Here is a 15,182-nt window from a genome sequence, read left to right on the forward strand (position 1 = left end):
ACACTCCAAGATGGCAGCTAAAACCAGGTAAATTAGAAGGGGGAGGACTATGGAAAGAGTCCCTCTTCGCTTGTGCCAGAACAGGAGGAGCCAGGCTGACTTTTAAAAACTGTTGACAGCAAGAAGCTTTGAACTTTGCATTCAGCGTCTGAGGAAGTCGTAATGACGAAACGCGTCATGCTGGTTGCAATTAAAAGTTGTTCACACAATCCCCAGTGTGTCCAGAGTGTCTTTTGAAGTGGGACACCTTTGGGAGGAATATATATATATATATATATATATATATATATATATATATATATATATATATATATATATATATATATATATATATATATATCCATACTCCAAGAACAACTCCTTCTGGATCTTCACGACCCGTGAAAGGTGGCGTGCACGCCGGCGGAGTAAAGCCGACAAAATTGTATCGTTTATAAACAAAAAAGTCTTAGGAAGCACGCTCTCAGGACAATGAAAGAGGTAGGCACCGGTATTCAAGAAGTGCTGTTTATTCCACAACGCGTTTCACCGTAAAACGGCTTGATCACGTGGAAAAATGTTTGAGAGGCATTGATTTAAAGCAGTTAAATCATAGGCATAGACATAGGACAGGTACTTCATTCCTCACATCAGTTAAATTATAACACAATACACATTGATCCGCATGTTAAGATCACACGCGTTCTTGTACTCGAGGTGCTGAAAATAAATCCCTCAAACTGATATATATAACGTACTGTCTCGACGTAATATCCCGAACCAAAATTAAATCACATAATATGTGCAGCATGGATACTGAAAACTTACGTAAGTCTGTGAAGGTTCACATACATTTTTAAGGTTGTATTTAGGTCCCATAATGCCAAATACATTTAAGATAAACACATTACAACAGTGCCGGTCATGTGACCACGGCGCTCACTTGGACTCCGCCCCTGATACCGCCAAATGCGTACAGATCGGCAAGTGCCTTAAAGGTCTAAGTTAACAACAAAACAGCACACACTATGCAGTAATTAACAACATAGACCTCATGCCCTGCATGAGCGAGATCAAGTATTCGCAAGTGCTCGAATACATTGTGGGAATATTTTACCGTCCTTATGTTTCTCAGTCTCTCAAGCAATCAAGTGCCCATACAGTGAAGAAGCTGGAGAAGAGAAGGGAGAATTCCCGTGCAGTGAAGTGAAGATGAAAGGGGCCCCTCTCTTGCTCCTGCAACAAAATAGATAAATACAAAATTAAAAATATGACGGAACATGAAACATACTAACATGTCTCCATTCATATAGCTGTTACATATAGGACTACTATCATCTTAAGGTATAGAAGACATCAAAGAACGTGCAGAAAAAACTTTACAGACCAAATTATTCTTTCAAGTGCACGGCCAGTTCCTCATCCTGGTTCAGACCCCCCGGTGCCTTGCTTTGGAAATCTATAATCAATCTGGATTCCCTCTGTCGGAGTTTGAGACCCCTATTACCTCCCCTTGGATTCATAGGTATCTGTTCCAGAATTATAAAACTTAAGTATTTGACATTAGAGTAATGTTGTTCCCTAAAATGTCGTGCCACCGGGTATTTAGGGTCAAAATTGGTGATGGCTCTGGTGTGTTCCAGAATGCGCTTCTTGGCCATGCATGTCGTTCTGCCTATGTACCATTTGTTGCATGTACAGACAATTGCATACACAACAAATGTAGAACTGCATGTGAGAAAGGACGTAATTTTCTTACTTATCCCATTGTAAGACACTTCCTTGCATGATTTACTATTGGCGCAGGCCTTACAATGGCCACAAGGAAAGAAACCATCTAAGCCTTGTACATTCGCAGGAGGATACGTGGTGATGTCACTGTGGACAAGCATGTCCCTAATGCTCTTTCCACGTCTGTACGTGATGCTGGGTCTATTGGGTAGTTCTTTGCCAATAACATTGTCATTCTTGAGTACTTCCCAGTTCCTAGATATTATTTTCCTCACAGCTTGGAAATCAGTACTGTAGGTCAGAATGAGTCTGGTCACATTCTCCTCATCACCCTCACTGTTTGGTTTGTCACAGATAGTGTCAGCCCTTTTGATGGAATCAGCTCTAGTTTTGGCTTTCTTGAGTACCCAATTGGGGTAACCTCTGTTCTTAAATCCGTGTAATATGACTTCGCTTTCTTCTCTGTAAGCTTTGACCATTGTTACAATTTCATCTGGCCCGCAACAATTCACCAAACGGAATGCTCCATTTTAATGCACTGTTGTAATGTGTTTATCTTAAATGTATTTGGCATTATGGGACCTAAATACAACCTTAAAAATGTATGTGAACCTTCACAGACTCACGTAAGTTTTCAGTATCCATGCTGCACATATTATGTGATTTAATTTTGGTTCGGGATATTACGTTGAGACAGTACGTTATATATATCAGTTTGAGGGATTTATTTTCAGCACCTCGAGTACAAGAACGCGTGTGATCTTAACATGCGGATCAATGTGTATTGTGTTATAATTTAACTGATGTGAGGAATGAAGTACCTGTCCTATGTCTATGCCTATGATTTAACTGCTTTAAATCAATGCCTCTCAAACATTTTTCCACGTGATCAAGCCGTTTTACGGTGAAACGCGTTGTGGAATAAACAGCACTTCTTGAATACCGGTGCCTACCTCTTTCATTGTCCTGAGAGCGTGCTTCCTAAGACTTTTTTGTTTATAAACGATATATATATATATATATATATTCACAATCCTGTAATGTCAGCAACCCGGCAAGGCACCAACACGGACAACAGGTACAGACCACAACGAGGACTTCAGTAGAAGATAAAGTGCTTTATTCAATAGACGGGAACGGCAGCATGACGCGTTTCGTCAAGGTAACCTGGACTTGATCACATCAATATATATATCAAAACAAAGCCCTTTCAGGCATAGAGTGATGCATAAATTATGCAAAAAATAGAAGCAGAGAACTCTGGGTAGTTCTCAAGTTTAGGTGGAAAGCAGCTCCAATATAGAACACTCTCAACATCAGCAACACTCTAAATGTGCTCACCTCAAATGTCTGCTTTTCTATCAAAGTCTTTAAGCGTAGGATTAGCACAGTGCCATCCACAACGAGATAGAAAGGGACAAAGTATTTTACCATTTCCATAGCAAAGTCTTTAAGCATAGGATTAGCACAGTGCTATCCTTGCTGACCTGTAAAATGGCCAAAGCCTTTTACCACTCCAGGAACAGTATTACAGCTTTGGATTAGTAAAATACCATCCAAGCCAACCTGAAATGAATAAAAGCAACTTCTGACACGTGTTATCACTCTCATTAGAGATCTTCAAAGAGGTATAGCTTTGTCAAGACACAAGGGAGCATCCAGTATAAGTCAAAACAAAACCCTTTCAGGCATAGAGTGACGCATAAAGTATGCAAAAAAAGAAGCAGAGAACTCTGGTTAGTTCTCAAGTTTAGGTGGAAAGCAGCTCCTGTTTTGCAAGCACGAGCGGTGAAAAAGCTCTGCTGCACTACGCGGAGTGGAGTTTTCTGCACTCCAAGAGATCCACGGAGCGCGGAGTGCAGAAAACTCCACAAACGGAGCAGAGTTCACCGCCCAGGGCTAGGGATTTCCACCCTTGTTTGGAGCTGGGTATTGCAAATGGCACTGGCCGAGTGGTGGGGTCACAGGACCTCAACATTGATTATTGGATCGAGTCACACCAGACACAGGAACTGAAGCTGAATATTACGCTGCCGCCTTTGTGAGCATTTTATGGGATGTAAATCATGAAAAACGGAATGCAAAATCTGATACTTTATTTTGATTATGAGGGCAGTGTAAAGACATGATTTACATTACAGGGGTTCCTGAATGAGTTTGAAAGGCGCCATTGCTGTAATTCATATTGCTTTAAAGATTGGTTTTAGAGCATGTCATTTAGTTTAATTAAAAATATTTGAATGCCTTCACTGCAGCTGAGGAGGTGAACTGTATTCCAGTCTGTTTTTTACATGTGCCATTAAGATTCATGAAGGGACTGAGGAAGATAATGAGCTCTTTTATTCACAAGAATAGCGCTCAGTGGCACCGGCTGGAAGATAGTCTCAGGTGAACTCATATGGAATACTGATTTTGTTGCCACTAACACTGAGGAGCTATAGTAATGTTCTAATGCTTTACTGCAGATTTGTTCTATGTGTGTCCCCACGTGGTTATTATTCTGCTGCTTAGAAAATGCATTGTCTATGGTTGTAAATGTTTAAATAGAGCACCAATATGGTTCATTTTAGATTGATAAAGGCAGTGTTACCGCCGAAACGTGTCTTTCTGGTGTTCCAGTGCCTGAGGTGACCTAACTCAATAAACAGGTCTAATTCCCCTGACTTTGAGTGTCGGCTCCTTTTCTTGCAAAGAAGTTAGGGGAGGCTCTTTGTATGTATGTATGAATATATATCCAAAGGTTACAGGGGCATTATAATTAGGAAAAAGAATTAAAAAAAACTTAGAAATTCACTGAGAAAACCAAAGGTTATAGTTAGGCTGATGTTTTGCTTGTATAAAACCAGAGAAATTCAGCAGTTATAGTTACCTGAGCTAACTATAACTCACGCCCCAACAATGCACTGCTTATGACCTTACATATTACATCACTCATGACATGGTCAGTGACATCACTGATGACTTCTCAAATGACATCACTGATTACATCACTGATTACATCTGGTTACTGTGCGTGTTTTAAAAAAAGTTTATGAGTGTTAAATATATATACTAAGGTGTATTTGGTGAACCAGTGGGTTTATGAGTGCCTATATGGATGATTCAGTGGGTGTGTGACTGCCTATACAAGTGAGTGATAGAAACCGAGAGGAGGAGCTTTGCGCGCATCCGAGATGGCCGCGTGAGCACAGGGCTCCCGAGACCCTCGCCACCTCCCGCACCTATCCTGAATCATATCCTGATTACGAAGATGGGTTATTGAAGACGCAACCCAGCTGATATAATAGCTGCTTTCAGAAATTGATTTGGACTCCGGGAACCGCAACTATGACACTTTGAACTTTTGTGGCCCGCCCCATGGAGTTACCCGGGCTCGAGGTGTTAAAGTGCCCAGGCAGTAGTTGAACAACAACGGCCGGCGGGGCTCTGATCACAGCCTTGGAGTTGACTTTCGGTTTCGTATTTGGGTCTTTGGCCTCATCCTATCTCAAGACCGATCTGGTAGCCTGAGGTGCAACCGAGCCCCGTGAATTCATCGTGTGCCAACGGCTGCGTGTTTATGGTCGCTGCGATATAACCGCTGGAATTCGCTTTTGGAGATTCCGGTGGGTGAATCGTGTGGAGCCATTTTCACCAGGTCTCAAAGACCCCTTTGGGGCACATGGCCCAATATGGCGGGCAGACCCGATAGCGAGAAACGAAAAACCAAGACCATTCACCGGGGGGTACTATTCAAACGAATGTCATGGATCGTTATACCCAACCCAAGGGGTCCCCCGGTGGCGCCAGTAGGACTCTGGAAGAGGCAAGTGAAGGCCCTACTGCGTTGGCCGATTTGACTCTACAGGATGTCATGGGCGCCATTGCTGGTATGAAGACTTCCATTGGCCAGCAATATGAGGCTCTTGCCCTTAAGCTTGACACTGTGGCCATCGATGTCAATTTGATTAGAGTGGACTTATCAAAGACTAACGAGAAGGTCAAATCCTTAGATTTGAAGACCTCCAGCCTCACGACTGATGTGTCTGACTTACAGACGGAGGTTCGCAACTTACGATCCTCCAACGATCTCTTTGCTCATCGGCTGGAGGAAATGAGAGACGGGCCAAACGCAATAATGTACGTATTATTGGGGTCCCTGAAAAACCAAAGAACCCGCTGCAGATCTCCTTGTGGAGGACCTCATCCTAAATCACCTCGCCCCCAGAGGCCTGAGTAAATTCTTTGCGGTGGAACGTGCGCACAGAGTGCCGGGTGGGAAGCCGAAGCCGGGTGCCCCTCCGCGGCCGATCATCGCCAGACTTTTCATAGAGATAGAGACGCTATCCTGCAGGCATCGCGGGTGGACGGCCCCATGAAGTTCGAGAACACTACGGTGAGCTTCTACCCGGACTTCACCCAATTCGTTCAGAAGGATGGGGTTTCAGGGGGTGAAGCGACGACTGAGGGACATGGATTTGAAATACGCGATGCTTTTCCCCAACACGGCTGCGTGTTGAGTATGAGAATCGGATGTTTTTCTTTGACCGCCCTGAGAGAGTGAGTGACTGGCTTGATACATTGCCTACGCGGCGTGATCGCACGGAACATTCTGGTGGAGCTGAAGGCGGCCCGTCGGAGAAAGAATGAGAAGTGGTTTCCGGTTTCCGAACATTGTGCATAACATACAGCTGTGGTTCGATGGCTTTTATATTTGCGTGACTCATGGTGGACACCCAGGGGTGGAGGGGGGAGTGGGACTCATTCCTCCTCCGGGTTTCTTTTTGTAGATTAGTTTAATGTTAGGGTGACAGGCACACTGCAAGTTGGGGTGGCTTTTGAGTTTAATGCAGGGGTGCAGGGTGGGGGGGTTGTATCGGGCTTCTGTTGGGGGGTGGGAGAGGGGGTTTGGGTGTGTTTCATTTTCTCTCAAGGCAACGTATCGTTTTACTTCTGGATCTGGGTGATGTGTTCGCTATGGGGTGGGTTCTGCATCCACTTCTGGAATGGGGGTAGGGGGTTGAAATTACTGTGTTGGAATGTTAACGGGTTGGGGATAGGATAAAAACGTGGGGTAGTGTTGCAACTGTTGAGACACCTCTCCCCTGATGTAGTGTTATTGCAAGAGACACACTTGATCGGAAACACTTGTTACGCCTTGAATCGGCGAGGATATCGTCTTGCTGTACATTCTGGTTTCACTACTGGTTCCAGGGGGGTGGGTATTCTAGTTAAGAACTCTCTACCCCTGGAGGTAGACAACATAATCCTTGACGACAGGGGGCGCTATGCTGCTCTCACTGGTAGGTGGGAGGGGAAGACTGTCTCACTGCTTTCTGTATATGTCCCACCTGGTCTGCAGACCACGACTTTTGCTGATTTAGGGCGGGTAGTTCGGGGGCTTCCGGATGGCATCCTGGTGATGGGTGGAGATTTCAATTCTGTCGTCTCCAGTAGGGAAGATCGGTATCCCCCAGGGACCTCAAGAGATCACAGTCTTGGCTGAGTGGCTTTCTGGAGACGCTGGGACTGGTAGACTGTTGGAGGTTGATGCATCCGGGACGGGCACAATACACCTTCCACTCGGGTGCCCACGGTAGTCTCTCCAGACTAGACTATGTCTTGATGCCTGCAGCACAGGCCTCGTCGGTTAGGGAAGTTAGACATCTGGCTCGGGGTATTTCAGATCACTCCCCACTGTGGCTCCTGATGGACACGAGGATGGGTGCTGAGGGACGGGTGGCCCCGATTAATCCTTGGTATCTCTGTAACCCCCAAACCCGAGCTGAGTTGGTTAAGTCTCTGGATCAGTATTTTGCTGAGAATGAGGGGTCTGTGTCCTCTTCTGTTTCACTGTGTGAGGCATTTAAGACGGTTATCCGTGGACAGGCACTATCGTTAATTGCTGGTGCCAAGAAAAGCAAAAATGAGGCGGTGGTACGCCTCAAGACCGAAATAGCTGAGCTGGAAGGGGATTTGGAGCTGGGTATCACTCGTGACAAGGTTCATGTCCTCAGTCTCAAGCAACTTGATTATAGGGCGTTGGTAACAGACGCCGCTAGAGTTATGAGTAGAGAGCAGCAGGGACGGCTGTATGATGTGGGGGACAAGGCCGGGAAACTGATTGCGTGGTTAGATAGAAAGGAGAGGGCGAGTCGTGTGGTTCCTGTGATTGAGAGAACTGATGGAGTGCAAGTGACTGACCCTGTTGAGATTGTCGAGTGTTTTGCTGAACATTTTCGAGAAGTGTATTCCCCAGTTTCCGATAGACCTGAGGAAAACTCCCATTTGCTGTTGTGAGACATTGCGTTGCCTTGTCTGTCAGATTCAGATAGAGACTTGATGGACGCAGCACTTTCAGTTGACGAGATGGCACTTGCTATTCGTTCTGTCCGTTCGGGAAAAGCTATGGGCCCTAATGGTCTTCCCATCGAGCTTTACAAGCTGCGTCCTGACAAAATGGCGCCGTATCTTCGGGATATGTTCCTAGAATCGCGAGACATTGGCTCCCTTCCTCGTGATCAGCGTCTTGCGACCATTGAGGTGATTCATAAGGAAGGGAAGCCGCGGGATCGCTGTGTGTCCTGTAGGCCTATTTCGCTTCTGAATGAGGAACCCAAGATCCTCCCAAAGTTGCTGGCAAACCGCTTGATAAAGGTGATCAGTGATTTGATTCATCCGGATCAATCCGGTTTCATTCCACGTCGCAAAACAGCACTGAACTTGAGGCGCTTGCATGGCGTTCTCGCGAGAGCGGCGTCGCTGCGTGAACCGGCCATCTTGGCTTCCTTGGACGCTACGATGGCCTTTGATACAGTGGAATGGCCGTACCTTTGGGCTGCTCTGGCAAAAGTTTGGTTTTGGTCCTGGTTTCATTGGCTGGGTGAAACTTTTGTATGAGGAACCATTGGCCCAGATTGTGGTGAATGGTCGGGTTTCTAAGTCCTTTGTTCTTGGGAGGGGTTTGCGGCAGGGATGTCCGTTGTCTCCGCTTCTTTTTGCCCTTGCCTTGGAACCTCTAGCTGCTTGGCTGCAATGGGAGCCATCGATGAGGGGTATTCAGTGGACCCCGGAATTTGAGGATCGCATATCGCTCTATGCAGATGACATTTTGTTGTACCTCACATCGCCTCGAAGGTCGTTGATCGTATTGTTTGATGTGCTAAACTTGTTCGGAAGGAACTCCGACCTTGTGATTAATTGGACCAAGTCCTGCGTGTATGTGCTCTCGGGTGACATCCCTCCTTTACCGCGCGGGTGTCCCATCCAGGTGACACAGATGGGATTTAAGTATCTGGGGGTCTTTATAACATTAGACCCCGGGGTTCGTTACAATCGTAATCTGCTTCCTCCACTCCAACGGTTAAAATCTGACGTTGTGGGCTGGCGCAGGTTGCCGCAGGTTGCCGCTATCCCCCCTCGGGCGTGCAGCTCTTTTCAAAATGATGTCCTTGCCGTGGTTATTATATGCGCTCCAGAACACATTTGATGTAATTCCGGCTAACTATTTTCGGGAGGTGGAGAGTTTGCAGAGACGGTTGATATGGGATGGGCGTTCGCGTATTGCCCTCGCCAAATTGACGCTTCCCTGGTATGACGGCGGTATTGCACTTCCGGATATCAGGCGATATTATTGGGCCTCCCAGCTGGGAGCGATCAATCATGGAATGTATGGTCCAGCGTTAAATCCTGCGTTCGAGATGGATAAGTGGTTGCTACCGGGTGGGGATTATAACAGGGCGCTTTACTCCAAATTTGCTGGAGGGAAACTTTCGGGACCCACTAAGATAGCGGTGCGAGTGTGGCACTGTGCGAATGCGGCAATGGGATGGAGGGATTGACTGACCCGGGCGACTCCGCTCTATGCATCTGGAAGATTGGGTAGCCTGTGGAAGACGAAAGGATTTGAGAAGTGGGATATGATTGGTATTTGTAGGGTGAGTGATCTCTGGATCAAGGACAGGATTAAGACTTTTGAGGCGTTGAAGGTAGAATATAAGCTGAGTGACAGGGAATTCTTCCGTTATGCGCAGATTCGCCACGCGTTGAGTTCGGTTTTTCCTGAAGGTACTGACATCCCGGAATCATCCCCACTTGAAGATCGGGTGCTTGATGGCTATGTGCCCGACAGCACTATTTCTTTGATATATAAGAAATTGATCAACGATCGAGCGGACCTGTTGGCGCAACTCAGGGAGGTCTGGACCAGTGACGGTTTAGAGTTGGATGACGAGGACTGGCAATTGGCGATATCTTCACCTAAGGAGGTCGCGATTCAGGCCCGTCTCCGACTCGTTCAGCTTAAGATCCTGCATCGGATTTACGTGACCGGTCCTCGCCTGATTCGTATGGGTTATTCTGTGGATGGGTTGTGTAAGCGTGGTTGTGGTTTAATTGGTACTTTCCTCCATATAATTTAGGAGTGTCCGGCAGTGGTTGTGTTTTGGAATCGAGTGCATGCTGTGATGGAGGAGGTCACGGGCATCGCGCTGTCGCCTGAAGCCAGGCGTTGTTTGTTGAATGTATGGGAACCGAATGACTATGATATGGCGCAGACGCAGTGGGCGACCCTTGGGAATATGGTTGCCAAGAGAGACATTGCGCAGTTGTGGGGTTCCCAGAGACCGCCCACGGTCTCGGCATGGAAGGAGAGCATGGACTGGTGTATGTTTAGAGAGAAGACGGTGTATGTGGCACGGGGCAGACCCAAGAAGTGGGGTAAAATCTGGGGTCAATGGAACTCCTACCGTGGAGATTTATGCACACCTCCCCTTGCAGATGTTCCGGATGTTCCTCTTTCCCCCTGACCCGACATTCCTAGTGTTGTTTAGCCTCTATGTTTATTGACTCTGGTTTCTCCCCTGCCCCCCCTGCACTAATGATTCTTTGTATTATACTGTAATGCATTTTCCTTCCTCCTTGAACATATACCCAGCTGTACTGCTTTTATTGCCTTGTCTGTTTGTTCTTTATTAATAATAAAAAGAGTTACAAAAAAAAAGTGAGTGATTAGGTGTCTCAGTGAATGTATGAGAGAGTGACTGGTTATGTGAATGTCTGTAACAGTCTGTCAGTTGGGGTCTAAGTGGCTGTATGGGTGTTTGAGTGAGTATGTGACTGGCTATACGGGTTAAGGATTGGTTGTCTGAGTACCTGTATGGCTGTCTGAGTGTCTGTGTGGGTGGGTGAGAGGGCATATGACTGCCTGTATGAATGAGCGAGGAGGTGAATCAGTGGCTGTATGGGTTAGTGAGTGTGTATGTGAGGGACTGTATGTGTGAGTCAGTGTGTGTATGGCTGTGTGGTTGAGTGAGCGGATGTGTCAGTGGTATATGGGTGGGTAGCTGAGTATGAAAAAGGTAGTATAGGAGAGTGATGGGGTATATGAGTGACTGTATGGGTGAGTGAGTGAATGTGAGAGTGGCTGTATGGGTGAGTGTGGGTTTGTATCAGTAACTGTATAGGTGAGTGGTATGTGTTAGTATCTGTATGAGTACTTGGGTAGGTGTGTGTAGCTGTATGGGTGAGTAAGTAGCTGTGTAATTGACTAGGTGTGTGAGTAGCTCTATGGGTGACTGACTCAGTGTGTGAGTAGCTGTATGGGTTTATGAGTAGATTTGTTAGTGGCTGTATTAGTGAGTGAGTGTATGCTTGACTGGCTATATGGGTCAGTGAGTGTATGTGTATGTAGATCTATGAATCAGTGAGTGGGTGTGTAAGTGCAGACATGGGACTGTGAATAGTTGTGTGGGAGTGGACGTATGAAAGGTCAGTAGTGTCACCGCTGCTCAAGAAGCCAACGCTGGACCCTGTTTGCCTTTCTAATTATAGGCCAATCTCTCTGCTCCCATTTCCGATTAAGATCATGGAAAAATGGGTGACCCGCTCGCTCTCAGCTTTCCTGGAGAACATCGGCTGGGTTGACGAGGCACAGTTTGGTTTCCGCCCCGGGCACGGGACGGAGGCTGCCCTTGTAACAGTATTGGACAATCTTCGGTCGCGTGTCGACAGTGGTCGAGCAGCCTTTCTAGTGCTGCTCGACATGTCGGCCGCGTTCGACACTGTTTGCCATCAGACCCTTATCAGGAGACTTGAGGAGTGTGGGGTCACAGAGGGGGCAAGAGACTGGCTGATATCTTATCTGAGTAATCGGCAACAGCTGGTTTCGCTCCCGCCATTCAGCTCTGAGCCCAGGAAAGTTGGTCAGGGGGTTCCTCAGGGCTCGGCCATCAGCCCGATACTTTTTAACTTGTATCTTCGCCCCCTGGTCCAGCTTATCAAATCTTTCGGTGTCTCGGCTTTTAATTATGCCGACGACACCCAACTGGTCTTTTCTCTGGAAGGAAATAATGCGGTCCCGCTGGAGGCATTTCACCGCTGTATGGCAGCCACAGCGGACTGGTTATGGGCCAACTCCCTCCAATTTAACAGCTCAAAGACGGAGGTGCTCTACTGCTCTATAGACCGGATTCCGTGAGTTCTTCCAGAGAACTTTTGGCCCACCACCTTTCCCGAGCCAGTAGCGGCGTCGGAATCAGCGCGTAACTTGGGAGTGATCTTCGGCCCAAATTTACAGCTTGACTTGCACGTCAATAAAACTATCTCCACGTGCATGATGCTGTTACGCATGTTGCGTAAAGTTCTGCCTCTTCTCCCCGGCCAGGCCAGGCCGGAAGTAGTTCGCAGTGCAATTTTAAGTCGCTTTGACTATTGCAATGCTGCAATTCTGGAGGCCCCTAAATATCTGCTGGGGAAGTTACAACGAGTGCAGAACATGGCCGCCAAGTTGGCTCTTTCCCACCCTAGGTCCAGCTCCTCCACTCTTGCTCTCAGAGACTTACACTGGCTCCCGGTTCACCTGCGAGTACAGTATAAAGCCGCGTGCCTAGTGTTTAAGGCAGTACACCAACTGGGCCCAATACCATTGCGGAAAATGTTTGCCTGGTACTCTGCCTCGCGGCCCCTTCGCTCCTCTACGGCACAACTGCTGGTTGTCCCGAGATTCCAGAGAGTTAGGATGGGAGGCCGCTCATTTAGTGTCGCGGCGGCCAAACTCTGGAACTCCCTGCCTGGCTCCCTGAGAAGCCACAATGACTACCTGCCGTTTAGGAAAGCGCTGAAAACGCACCTCTTTCCGAAAAGTGTTTGAGCAGTGAGTAGTGTATCCGTCCAGAAGTTCAAAGCGCCAGGATGCCCTTTGGGTGACAGGTCTGCGCTTTAGAAATACACAAATAAATAAATAAATAAAGGTTCTATGGGTGTGTGAGTGGATGCATCAGTGATTCTGTGGATGATGTAATCAGTAAGGTCATCAGTGATATAATTTGAGATGTCATCAGTGATTTCACCTACCATGTCATGAGCGATATAATATGTGAGGTCATAAGCAGTGTATTGTGGGGCAAGAGTTATAGTTTGCTCAGCTAACTATAACTGCTGAATTTCACTGTTTTGTATGAGCGGAACCTGAGCCGAATAATAACATTCCTGTAACCTTTAGCTTTTCAGTGAATTTCTAAGGTTTTTTAAATTCCATTTCCTAACTATAATGTCCCTGTTACCTTTGTTTTTTTCAATTAATTTCTAAGGTTTTTTGACTAGTAATTGTGTTTGCAGTGTGGTGGAGAAAGAAGGTGTGGCCTCCAACCAGCTCTCAGCAATCCCACTGTCTGGGACTTACTGGAGGTTACAGAAGGGGTTCTTGGCCCGCAAGGACTCTCAGCATCCAAGGGGACTTCATCCCCCAACTAGTAGTGCGTTTGCTGGTTGGTGGGAAAAGGGAGCGCGGCATCTGACCACCTCTTAGCAATCCAGCTTTGTGGGACTTACTGGAGGTAACCCGAGGGCTTGTTGGCCACAAGGACCCTCAGCATTCAAGGGGACTGCATCCCCCAACTAGTAGTGCACCAAAAGGTATATTTGCAGAGTGGTGGAAAAAGCGGGCCTGGTCTTAGACCACCTCTTAGCAATCCCGCTGTGTGGGACTTACTGGAGGAAAGGGAAGGGTTTTTGGCCCTCAAGGACCCTCAGGAGGCAAGGGAAGTTTTCAGAGTGGTGAAGACCTGCTGGTCTTTTTTACTTGTTTTTATTTTATATTTATTCTGGGAGGGGGGCTATGTGGCCCCCCTTCCCTGAGCTAATTTTGGCTTGTGTAACACATCCCCCGAGGCAGGTATATTTTGAATAGAAGAGGAGGGCTCTGAAGCCCCCATCCGCAGGCCGATTTCGGCCCCGGGGAACCCATCCCCTAGGGCACAGGCTTTTTAATTTAATTTTTTTCACTAAAAGGTAGGGAGCCAAGCTGCCCCCACACAAGCTGATTTCGGCCGGAGACTCCATCCCCTGGGGTTGGCCTCTGGTATGGGGGCCACAACTAATTTGCATATAGCTGGGTCTGAACTGAGGTGGCAAAGTGAGCTAAAGAACGATGATGGATTTAACCCAGATCTGTGACTGGGGTCTGTTTGAAAAGTTTCAGTGCTCCGTCCATCATCTCCTTGTGTTTGCTTAGTTCACCCTAGGTTGGCAGGGTATCCCCAGGCGTGGGTCCCTTGCTCACTATGCCACTGGATTCAAGCTAGCCTGGCTGATGAGGGGTGTTACCCCGAAACGGGTCCCAGGATGCTTGTTTACGTCCAGGGAAGATCTGGCTTGGCAGTTCAGTCTGGATTGTTCCCATGAGGTACAGGATCAAGACTGATTGGCATATGGCTGTGTCTGAACTGGGCTGGCAAAGTGAGCTAAAGAACAATAATGGATTCAACTAAGTATGGGCGAAATTTGCAAATTCGCGTTACGCGAATTAGTGCGAAAGCGAATTTGCGTTCCGCAAAATCTGCGAATTTGTGCGAACTTGCAGATTTTTTTATTTTTGCGTGTTCGCGGCTTTTTTTTCAGCGTGGCTAACGCAAATTTACCCATGAGGTCATTTTTGGGCGATGCCATCTTGTTCGCGGGAGGAAAACAACTCAGCAAACTCAGAAGCAAGGTAAGTCAACGCAGCGCGTTTTTTTTTTCAGCGCGGCTACCGCGAACTTACCCATGCGGTTATTTTTGGTCGCGGCCATCTTGTTCGCGGGAGGAAAACAACTCGGCAAACTCAGAATCAAGGTAAGTCAACGCAGCGCGCCAAGATTGTATTTTTGAAACGCGAACAACCAAAAACAATTCGCAAACTTGCGAATTGCAGATTGTTTGGCAATTACGCGCGATTCGCGGATCGCAAAATTGCCCAAAAATCCGCAAATTTCACGAGCGGAACGAATTTTCAGCCCATGCTTAGATTCAACCAAGATCAGTGACTGGGGTTGAGTGTCTGAAAAGTTTCAATGCTCCATCCATCATCTTCTTGTGTTTGCCATGGGTGCCATGGTTCCACCCAGGGCACCCACTTTCTAATGTTGGGGACCGTGGGGAGAGCCTCAAGGCCACGTGGTCCCTGCCGGCTCCTGCCTCCTGCGGGAGCCGGCATTACTTTGACACAGAGGGAGCTG

The sequence above is a fragment of the Lissotriton helveticus genome, chromosome 2_1, assembly GCF_964261635.1.
Source record: "Lissotriton helveticus chromosome 2_1, aLisHel1.1, whole genome shotgun sequence".
NCBI lineage: Eukaryota > Metazoa > Chordata > Amphibia > Caudata > Salamandridae > Lissotriton > Lissotriton helveticus.